This window comes from Trematomus bernacchii, unplaced genomic scaffold, assembly GCF_902827165.1.
Source record: "Trematomus bernacchii unplaced genomic scaffold, fTreBer1.1, whole genome shotgun sequence".
NCBI classification, from domain to species: Eukaryota; Metazoa; Chordata; class Actinopteri; order Perciformes; family Nototheniidae; genus Trematomus; species Trematomus bernacchii.
The window spans coordinates 11,225,703-11,235,702 of record NW_022988050.1 but is presented as its reverse complement, the minus strand read 5'-3'; the positions used below and the strand labels follow the sequence as shown (position 1 = coordinate 11,235,702).

The 10,000-nt window shown below is 40.8% G+C and overlaps 9 non-coding genes across 9 annotated transcripts; all 9 read right to left on the bottom strand.

Moving 5' to 3' along the window:
• Positions 1-518: 518 nt before the first annotated feature.
• Positions 519-591, bottom strand: trnar-ccu. The gene has a single exon. It is a non-coding gene; the product is annotated as a tRNA-Arg (tRNA).
• Positions 592-835: 244 nt separating this feature from the next.
• trnar-ccu lies at positions 836-908 on the bottom strand. The gene has a single exon. It is a non-coding gene; the product is annotated as a tRNA-Arg (tRNA).
• Positions 909-1,154: 246 nt separating this feature from the next.
• trnar-ccu lies at positions 1,155-1,227 on the bottom strand. The gene has a single exon. It is a non-coding gene; the product is annotated as a tRNA-Arg (tRNA).
• Positions 1,228-1,471: 244 nt separating this feature from the next.
• On the bottom strand, positions 1,472-1,544 carry trnar-ccu. The gene has a single exon. It is a non-coding gene; the product is annotated as a tRNA-Arg (tRNA).
• A 245-nt stretch (positions 1,545-1,789) lies between these two features.
• trnar-ccu lies at positions 1,790-1,862 on the bottom strand. The gene has a single exon. It is a non-coding gene; the product is annotated as a tRNA-Arg (tRNA).
• Positions 1,863-2,107: 245 nt separating this feature from the next.
• Positions 2,108-2,180, bottom strand: trnar-ccu. The gene has a single exon. It is a non-coding gene; the product is annotated as a tRNA-Arg (tRNA).
• Positions 2,181-5,796: 3,616 nt separating this feature from the next.
• Positions 5,797-5,869, bottom strand: trnar-ccu. Its single transcript has one exon. It is a non-coding gene; the product is annotated as a tRNA-Arg (tRNA).
• A 246-nt stretch (positions 5,870-6,115) lies between these two features.
• On the bottom strand, positions 6,116-6,188 carry trnar-ccu. The gene has a single exon. It is a non-coding gene; the product is annotated as a tRNA-Arg (tRNA).
• A 244-nt stretch (positions 6,189-6,432) lies between these two features.
• trnar-ccu lies at positions 6,433-6,505 on the bottom strand. The gene has a single exon. It is a non-coding gene; the product is annotated as a tRNA-Arg (tRNA).
• Positions 6,506-10,000: the final 3,495 nt, after the last annotated feature.

Genomic DNA, 10,000 nt, shown 5'->3' with positions numbered 1-10,000 from the left:
GTAGAAAAATATCCCAAATAAAATCTACATTCCTGAAAGGTTTAGGAGAAACATCATGGTAAAATCCCTGAAATACCATAGACATGCCTATGGGAGAACGTGTCCTCTTGCAGAAGGCCACTTTTCATGAAGGTTGTGAGTTCAAACCATTGACAAGGTGAAACGCATTAAACCCTTCATCACAGTTATACAAAGCAATCACCCGAGATGGGACTCAAACCCACAATCCCTGGCTTAGGAGCCCAGTGCCTTGTCCATTAGGCCACTGGGGCCAAATTATTTGCACCAAATATGACGAAAAACGACGATGTATACTGTGTAGAGAAATATCAGAAATAAAATCTACATTCCTGAAAGGTTTAGGAGAAACATCATGGTATATTCCATGCGATAACATAGATGTTCCTATTGTTGAATGTATCCTCTTGCACAAGGTCACTTTAACTGAAGGGTGTGCTTTAAAACCTCTGAGTAGCTGGCACTTATTAAACCCCTGCATCACAGTTATACAAAGCAATCACCCCAGATGGGACTCGAACCCACAATCCCTGGCTTAGGAGGCCAGTGCCTTGTCCATTAGGCCACTGGGGCAAAGATATCTGATCCAAATATGAGAAAAAGGACAATGTATACTTTGTAGAAAAATATCCCAAATAAAAACTACATATGTCAAAAGTCTAGGAGAAACATCATGGTAAAAACCCGGCAATACAATAGACATGCCTATGGGAGAACGTGTCCTCTTGCAGAAGGCCATTTTTCATGAAGGTTGTGAGTTCAAACCATTGACAATGTGAAACGCATTAAACCCTTCATCACAGTTATACAAAGCAATCACCCCAGATGGGACTCGAACCCACAATCCCTGGCTTAGGAGGCCAGTGCCTTGTCCATTAGGCCACTGGGGCCAAATTATTTGCACCAAATATGACGAAAAACGACGATGTATACTGTGTAGAGAAATATCCGAAATAAAATCTACATTCCTGAAAGGTTTAGGAGAAACATCATGGTATATTCCATGCGATAACATAGATGTTCCTATTGGAGAATGTATCCTCTTGCACAAGGTCACTTTAACTGAAGGGTGTGCTTTAAAACCTCTGAGTAGCTGGCACTTATTAAACCCCTGCATCACAGTTATACAAAGCAATCACCCCAGATGGGACTCGAACCCACAATCCCTGGCTTAGGAGGCCAGTGCCTTGTCCATTAGGCCACTGGGGCAAAGATATCTGATCCAAATATGAGAAAAAGGACAATGTATACTTTGTAGAAAAATATCCCAAATAAAAACTACATATGTCAAAAGTCTAGGAGAAACATCATGGTAAAAACCCGGCAATACAATAGACATGCCTATGGGAGAACGTGTCCTCTTGCAGAAGGCCATTTTTCATGAAGGTTGTGAGTTCAAACCATTGACAATGTGAAACGCATTAAACCCTTCATCACAGTTATACAAAGCAATCACCCCAGATGGGACTCGAACCCACAATCCCTGGCTTAGGAGGCCAGTGCCTTGTCCATTAGGCCACTGGGGCAAAGCTCTTTTCACCAAATATGACAAAAAACGACGATGTGTACTGTGTAGAGAAATATCCGAAATAAAATCTACATTCCTGAAAGGTTTAGGAGAAACATCATGCTAAAATCCCTGAAATACCATAGACATGCCTATGGGAGAACGTGTCCTCTTGCAGAAGGCCACTTTTCATGAAGGTTGTGAGTTCAAACCATTGACAAGGTGAAACGCATTAAACCCTTCATCACAGTTATACAAAGCAATCACCCCAGATGGGACTCGAACCCACAATCCCTGGCTTAGGAGGCCAGTGCCTTGTCCATTAGGCCACTGGGGCCAAATTATTTGCACCAAATATGACAAACAACGCCAATGTATACTTTGTAGAAAAATATCCAAAATAAAATCTACATTCGTGAAAAGTTTAGGAGAAACATCATGGTAAAAACCTGGCAACACAATAGACATGCCTATGGGAGAACGTGTCCTCTTGCAGAAGGCCATTTTTCATGAAGGTTGTGAGTTCAAACCATTGACAATGTGAAACGCATTAAACCCTTCATCACAGTTATACAAAGCAATCACCCCAGATGGGACTCGAACCCACAATCCCTGGCTTAGGAGGCCAGTGCCTTGTCCATTTGGCCACTGGGGCCAAAATATTTGCACCAAATATGACAAACAACGCCAATGTATACTTTGTAGAGAAATATCCAAAATAAAATCTACATTCCTGAAAGGTTTAGGAGAAACATCATGGTATATGATGTTCACTTCGGACATTCGGATGGTGGAACCTCTGGAGCGCTGACTCCATCGGATAGTTTTTACCAAAAGCTGACGTTTCATGGCACGAAATGCGCACTCCCGTATGCCCTTTTGACTCTGGACTCGCTAATATCGAAGGATCGGAGCAGCCCCGCCCCTCTGAGGAGTGACGCGTCCAGAGCACATGTGAAAAAATCATCTTCCAGACTGTTAATATTGTTACTGCTATTACTCTCTGGTAACGTTAACATTAACCCTGGTCCTGAGTGTTTCTCTGCTTCCTTGCATCATTTGCCAACTCCGAATGAGTTTAGCTGTAGGCAAGGATTGGGCTTTCTGCATGTTAATGCTAGAAGCCTAGTGCCCAAATTAGATGTTTTCAAGACCTGGTTTTTAGTTGCTAAGCCTGATATTGTTGTAGTTTCTGAAACCTGGTTAAAACCCTCTGTCACTGACACTGTTATTCAGATTGATGGATATAATGTATTCAGAGCTGATCGTAAGGGCAGAGCTGGTGGTGTTGCAATATACACTGCTGAGAAACTACAGTGCTCTGTCCTTCACTCAATTTCAATTCCAAGGCAATTTGAGTTGCTAGCAGTCCAAATAACTATAGCAAATGCTCCTCTCACTGTTATTGGCTGTTATAGGCCTCCATCGGCCATCATGTATGCAACTACTAGCCTTACTGAATTGTTGTCTAAGTTTTCTTCTGAAATCATTTTATTGGGTGATTTAAATTGGGACTGGTTAAGTGATAAATCTTCACAGTTTAAGCAGGTTTGTGATTCTTTGAACTTAACTCAGCTTATTGATAGTCCCACTAGAATAAACCCTGCCAAACCCAATAACGATACCCTTATAGATGTCATTCTAACAAATGCAGCTCATAAGTATGTGTCTGTTGGTGTTTTTCCTAATGATATCAGTGACCATTGCACTATCGCTTGCGTTAGGAGCACTAAGTTGCCCAAAGCCAAGGGCCTTATTGTGCTCAGGCGCTGCTTCAAACACTTCTCTGAGCAGGCTTTCCTAAACGATCTGGCGGAGGTTAAATGGCACTTCACAGCGTTAATTCCATCTGTTGATGTTGCCGTCCAATTTTTTATTGATCACTTTTTATTGATTATTAATAGACATGCCCCCCTTACAAAATTCAGAGTTAAGAATAGGAACACTCCATGGTTTACTAGAGAACTATCTGATCTCATTCATGATCGAAATAAGCAATGGTCCTTAGCTAGAAAGTCTAACACTAGTGATGACTGGCTTCTTTTTCGTGTCCTCAGAAATAAATGTTCTGCCCTTATTAAAAAAGCTAAAGCTGATTACTATCTGAGCTTAACCACTGATTGTTTTAATGACCATTCCAAATTCTGGAAAACAATTAAATCACTTCAGAACAAGAAGGTTTCTAGTTTCCCACAAAAACTGAAGGTCAGTGATTCTTTTATTTCAGATTCAGATGATATGTCTAATGCCTTTAATGCTCACTTCAAAAAGGCTGGTCACATTTTTGATGAGCAAAGTCATGACTCTCTAAATGGTCGTACTCACAGCCATAGTCAAGAGTTGAACTCCCCTGTTTTTGATTTCGCTTATTTCTCGGTCTCTGAAGTCTTACAGGGTTTGCACTCGATTGATCCTAAAAAGTCTGCCGGGCCTGACGGCCTCGACCCGTTCTTTTTAAAAATTGCAGCTCAGATGATAGCACAACCAGTAACTGATATTTTTAATCTCTCCCTGTCCACTCACACACTGCCAGCTGTGTGGAAGCAAGCTCTGGTATCGCCCCTCTTGAAAGCTGGTGATCCCACGGAGTTGAATAACTATCGTCCTATCTCAAATCTTTCTGTGTTATCAAAGATTCTTGAGTCCCTTGTTTCTACTCAGCTAAAACTTTTTTTAAATTCACACAACATCCTTAACCCTATGCAATCTGGATTCAGATCAAAGCACAGTACTGTGACTGCCAGTCTGAAAGTCTTAGACGATATTAAGGCTGCTTTGGATAAGAAATCAGTTTGTGTTGCATTGTTTATTGACCCAGCCAAAGCATTTGACACTGTAGATCACCACATTATGTCTAATGTTATGTTGGTATCTCGTTTCGGTCACAATGCCATTTGCTGGTTTCAGAGTTATCTAACCGACCGTACTCAATGCGTCAGGTTGGGTAGTACTGTCTCTGACCCTGTCACCTTGGAGAAGGGAGTTCCACAGGGCTTTATCTTGGGGCCCTTGCTCTTTTTATTATATGTAAACAATATTTGTAATCAGATGCAATTTTCTACCTATCATATGTATGCTGATGACACTATTGTATACTCGTGTGCTCCTTCTCTGGATATGGCCGTTTCCAATTTAAAATCAGATTTTATCACGCTGCAGCATGCGCTTCTTGATTCTAAACTGCTATTGAACAGTAAGAAAACCAAAGCAATGCTTTTTGCTCCCAAGTCAGCGTCCTCCTCTTGCCTCTCCATTGACACCCTTGATGGCGTTTCTGTTGAGTTTGTTGATACCTACAAATATCTGGGCTTTTGGTTGGACAGTAATCTGAACTTTAAACACCATATTGAAGTTTTAACAAAGAAATTGAAATTCACTCTTGGCTTCCTTTTCAGATTTAAATGTTGTTTTTCAATTTCATCCCGTAAAAGGTTGGTCTCTGGCTTATTCCTGTCCCAGCTGGACTACGGTGATACCATTTATAGATTTGCCTGTCCCACTGTTTTGGCCAAACTTGACCCACTTTACCATGCTGCACTGCTTTATATATCAAATGCACCCTATAGGACTCATCATTGCACAATGTATAGCCTAACTGGATGGTCCTCACTTACTATGCGTAGGATGCAGCACTGGTTTTTATTAATGTATAAAGCCATTTTAGGTAAGCTTCCACTCTACATATGTGTCAGATTTGCCCCAGTTTGTGACTCTTACAACCTCAGATCCAGTGCCTGGATACGGTTCCAGGTACCTACTGTACGGACTGAGGCTGGAAAAAGGAGTCTTTCTTATTATGGTCCTTGGTCTTGGAATGACCTTCAATCACGCCTTAAACTGAGGGCACTTGTCTCTATTTCATGTTTTAAATTGAAGTTGTCTGAAGTCCTCACCACCAGCTGCTCTTGCAGTAACAAGTAGTGTACTTTTTTTTATTGTCCTAATGTGCACAATGTAGTGACTGCTTTTTCGTCTTTTGTTTCTTTGTTATGTTCTCTGTATTTTATATGTTTGTGTTATGTGTTATGTGTAACGTTGCTGCCTTCTTGGCCAGGTCAGCATTGAAAATGAGATTTTATCTCAATGTTTTTATCTGGTTAAATAAAGGTTAAATAAAAAAAAAATAAAAAAATATTCCATGCGATAACATAGATGTTCCTATTGGAGAATGTATCCTCTTGCACAAGGTCACTTTAACTGAAGGGTGTGCTTTAAAACCTCTGAGTAGCTGGCACTTATTAAACCCCTGCATCACAGTTATACAAAGCAATCACCCCAGATGGGACTCGAACCCACAATCCCTGGCTTAGGAGGCCAGTGCCTTGTCCATTAGGCCACTGGGGCAAAAATATTTGCACCAAATATGACAAAAAACGACGATGTATACTGTGTAGAGAAATATCCGAAATAAAATCTACATTCCTGAAAGGTTTAGGAGAAACATCATGGTATATTCCATGCGATAACATAGATGTTCCTATTGGAGAATGTATCCTCTTGCACAAGGTCACTTTAACTGAAGGGTGTGCTTTAAAACCTCTGAGTAGCTGGCACGTATTAAACCCCTGCATCACAGTTATACAAAGCAATCACCCCAGATGGGACTCGAACCCACAATCCCTGGCTTAGGAGGCCAGTGCCTTGTCCATTAGGCCACTGGGGCAAAGATATCTGATCCAAATATGAGAAAAAGGACAATGTATACTTTGTAGAAAAATATCCCAAATAAAAACTACATATGTCAAAAGTCTAGGAGAAACATCATGGTAAAAACCCGGCAATACAATAGACATGCCTATGGGAGAACGTGTCCTCTTGCAGAAGGCCATTTTTCATGAAGGTTGTGAGTTCAAACCATTGACAATGTGAAACGCATTAAACCCTTCATCACAGTTATACAAAGCAATCACCCCAGATGGGACTCGAACCCACAATCCCTGGCTTAGGAGGCCAGTGCCTTGTCCATTAGGCCACTGGGGCCAAATTATTTGCACCAAATATGACAAACAACGCCAATGTATACTTTGTAGAGAAATATCCAAAATAAAATCTACATTCCTGAAAGGTTTAGGAGAAACATCATGGTATATGATGTTCACTTCGGACATTCGGATGGTGGATGGAACCTCTGGAGCGCTGACTCCATCGGATAGTTTTTACCAAAAGCTGACGTTTCATGGCACGAAATGCGCACTCCCGTATGCCCTTTTGACTCTGGACTCGCTAATATCGAAGGATCGGAGCAGCCCCGCCCCTCTGAGGAGTGACGCGTCCAGAGCACATGTGAAAAAATCATCTTCCAGACTGTTAATATTGTTACTGCTATTACTCTCTGGTAACGTTAACATTAACCCTGGTCCTGAGTGTTTCTCTGCTTCCTTGCATCATTTGCCAACTCCAAATGAGTTTAGCTGTAGGCAAGGATTGGGCTTTCTGCATGTTAATGCTAGAAGCCTAGTGCCCAAATTAGATGTTTTCAAGACCTGGTTTTTAGTTGCTAAGCCTGATATTGTTTGTAGTTTCTGAAACCTGGTTAAAACCCTCTGTCACTGACACTGTTATTCAGATTGATGGATATAATGTATTCAGAGCTGATCGTAAGGGCAGAGCTGGTGGTGTTGCAATATACACTGCTGAGAAACTACAGTGCTCTGTCCTTCACTCAATTTCAATTCCAAGGCAATTTGAGTTGCTAGCAGTCCAAATAACTATAGCAAATGCTCCTCTCACTGTTATTGGCTGTTATAGGCCTCCATCGGCCATCATGGATGCAACTACTAGCCTTACTGAATTGTTGTCTAAGTTTTCTTCTGAAATCATTTTATTGGGTGATTTAAATTGGGACTGGTTAAGTGATAAATCTTCACAGTTTAAGCAGGTTTGTGATTCTTTGAACTTAACTCAGCTTATTGATAGTCCCACTAGAATAAACCCTGCCAAACCCAATAACGATACCCTTATAGATGTCATTCTAACAAATGCAGCTCATAAGTATGTGTCTGTTGGTGTTTTTCCTAATGATATCAGTGACCATTGCACTATCGCTTGCGTTAGGAGCACTAAGTTGCCCAAAGCCAAGGGCCTTATTGTGCTCAGGCGCTGCTTCAAACACTTCTCTGAGCAGGCTTTCCTAAACGATCTGGCGGAGGTTAAATGGCACTTCACAGCGTTAATTCCATCTGTTGATGTTGCCGTCCAATTTTTTATTGATCACTTTTTATCGATTATTAATAGACATGCCCCCCTTAGAAAATTCAGAGTTAAGAATAGGAACACTCCATGGTTTACTAGAGAACTATCTGATCTCATTCATGATCGAAATAAGCAATGGTCCTTAGCTAGAAAGTCTAACACTAGTGATGACTGGCTTCTTTTTCGTGTCCTCAGAAATAAATGTTCTGCCCTTATTAAAAAAGCTAAAGCTGATTACTATCTGAGCTTAACCACTGATTGTTTTAATGACCATTCCAAATTCTGGAAAACAATTAAATCACTTCAGAACAAGAAGGTTTCTAGTTTCCCACAAAAACTGAAGGTCAGTGATTCTTTTATTTCAGATTCAGATGGTATGTCTAATGCCTTTAATGCTCACTTCAAAAAGGCTGGTCACATTTTTGATGAGCAAAGTCATGACTCTCTAAATGGTCGTACTCACAGCCATAGTCAAGAGTTGAACTCCCCTGTTTTTGATTTCGCTTATTTCTCGGTCTCTGAAGTCTTACAGGGTTTGCACTCGATTGATCCTAAAAAGTCTGCCGGGCCTGACGGCCTCGACCCGTTCTTTTTAAAAATTGCAGCTCAGATGATAGCACAACCAGTAACTGATATTTTTAATCTCTCCCTGTCCACTCACACACTGCCAGCTGTGTGGAAGCAAGCTCTGGTATCGCCCCTCTTGAAAGCTGGTGATCCCACGGAGTTGAATAACTATCGTCCTATCTCAAATCTTTCTGTGTTATCAAAGATTCTTGAGTCCCTTGTTTCTACTCAGCTAAAACTTTTTTTAAATTCACACAACATCCTTAACCCTATGCAATCTGGATTCAGATCAAAGCACAGTACTGTGACTGCCAGTCTGAAAGTCTTAGACGATATTAAGGCTGCTTTGGATAAGAAATCAGTTTGTGTTGCATTGTTTATTGACCTAGCCAAAGCATTTGACACTGTAGATCACCACATTATGTCTAATGTTATGTTGGTGTCTCGTTTCGGTCACAATGCCATTTGCTGGTTTCAGAGTTATCTAACCGACCGTACTCAATGCGTCAGGTTGGGTAGTACTGTCTCTGACCCTGTCACCTTGGAGAAGGGAGTTCCACAGGGCTCTATCTTTGGGCCCTTGCTCTTTTTATTATATGTAAACAATATTTGTAATCAGATGCAATTTTCTACCTATCATATGTATGCTGATGACACTATTGTATACTCGTGTGCTCCTTCTCTGGATATGGCCGTTTCCAATTTAAAATCAGATTTTATCACGCTGCAGCATGCGCTTCTTGATTCTAAACTGCTATTGAACAGTAAGAAAACCAAAGCAATGCTTTTTGCTCCCAAGTCAGCGTCCTCCTCTTGCCTCTCCATTGACACCCTTGATGGCGTTTCTGTTGAGTTTGTTGATACCTACAAATATCTGGGCTTTTGGTTGGACAGTAATCTGAACTTTAAACACCATATTGAAGTTTTAACAAAGAAATTGAAATTCACTCTTGGCTTCCTTTTCAGATTTAAATGTTGTTTTTCAATTTCATCCCGTAAAAGGTTGGTCTCTGGCTTATTCCTGTCCCAGCTGGACTACGGTGATACCATTTATAGATTTGCCTGTCCCACTGTTTTGGCCAAACTTGACCCACTTTACCATGCTGCACTGCGTTATATATCAAATGCACCCTATAGGACTCATCATTGCACAATGTATAGCCTAACTGGATGGTCCTCACTTACTATGCGTAGGATGCAGCACTGGTTTTTATTAATGTATAAAGCCATTTTAGGTAAGCTTCCACTCTAGATATGTATCAGATTTGCCCCAGTTTGTGACTCTTACAACCTCAGATCCAGTGCCTGGATACGGTTCCAGGTACCTACTGTACGGACTGAGGCTGGAAAAAGGAGTCTTTCTTATTATGGTCCTTGGTCTTGGAATGACCTTCAATCACGCCTTAAACTGAGGGCACTTGTCTCTATTTCATGTTTTAAATTGAAGTTGTCTGAAGTCCTCACCACCAGCTGCTCTTGCAGTAACAAGTAGTGTACTTTTTTTTATTGTCCTAATGTGCACAATGTAGTGACTGCTTTTTCGTCTTTTGTTTTCTTTGTTATGTTCTCTGTATTTTATATGTTTGTGTTATGTGTTATGTGTAACGTTGCTGCCTTCTTGGCCAGGTCAGCATTGAAAATGAGATTTTATCTCAATGTTTTATCTGGTTAAATAAAAAAAAAATAAAAAAATATTCCATGCGATAACATAGATGT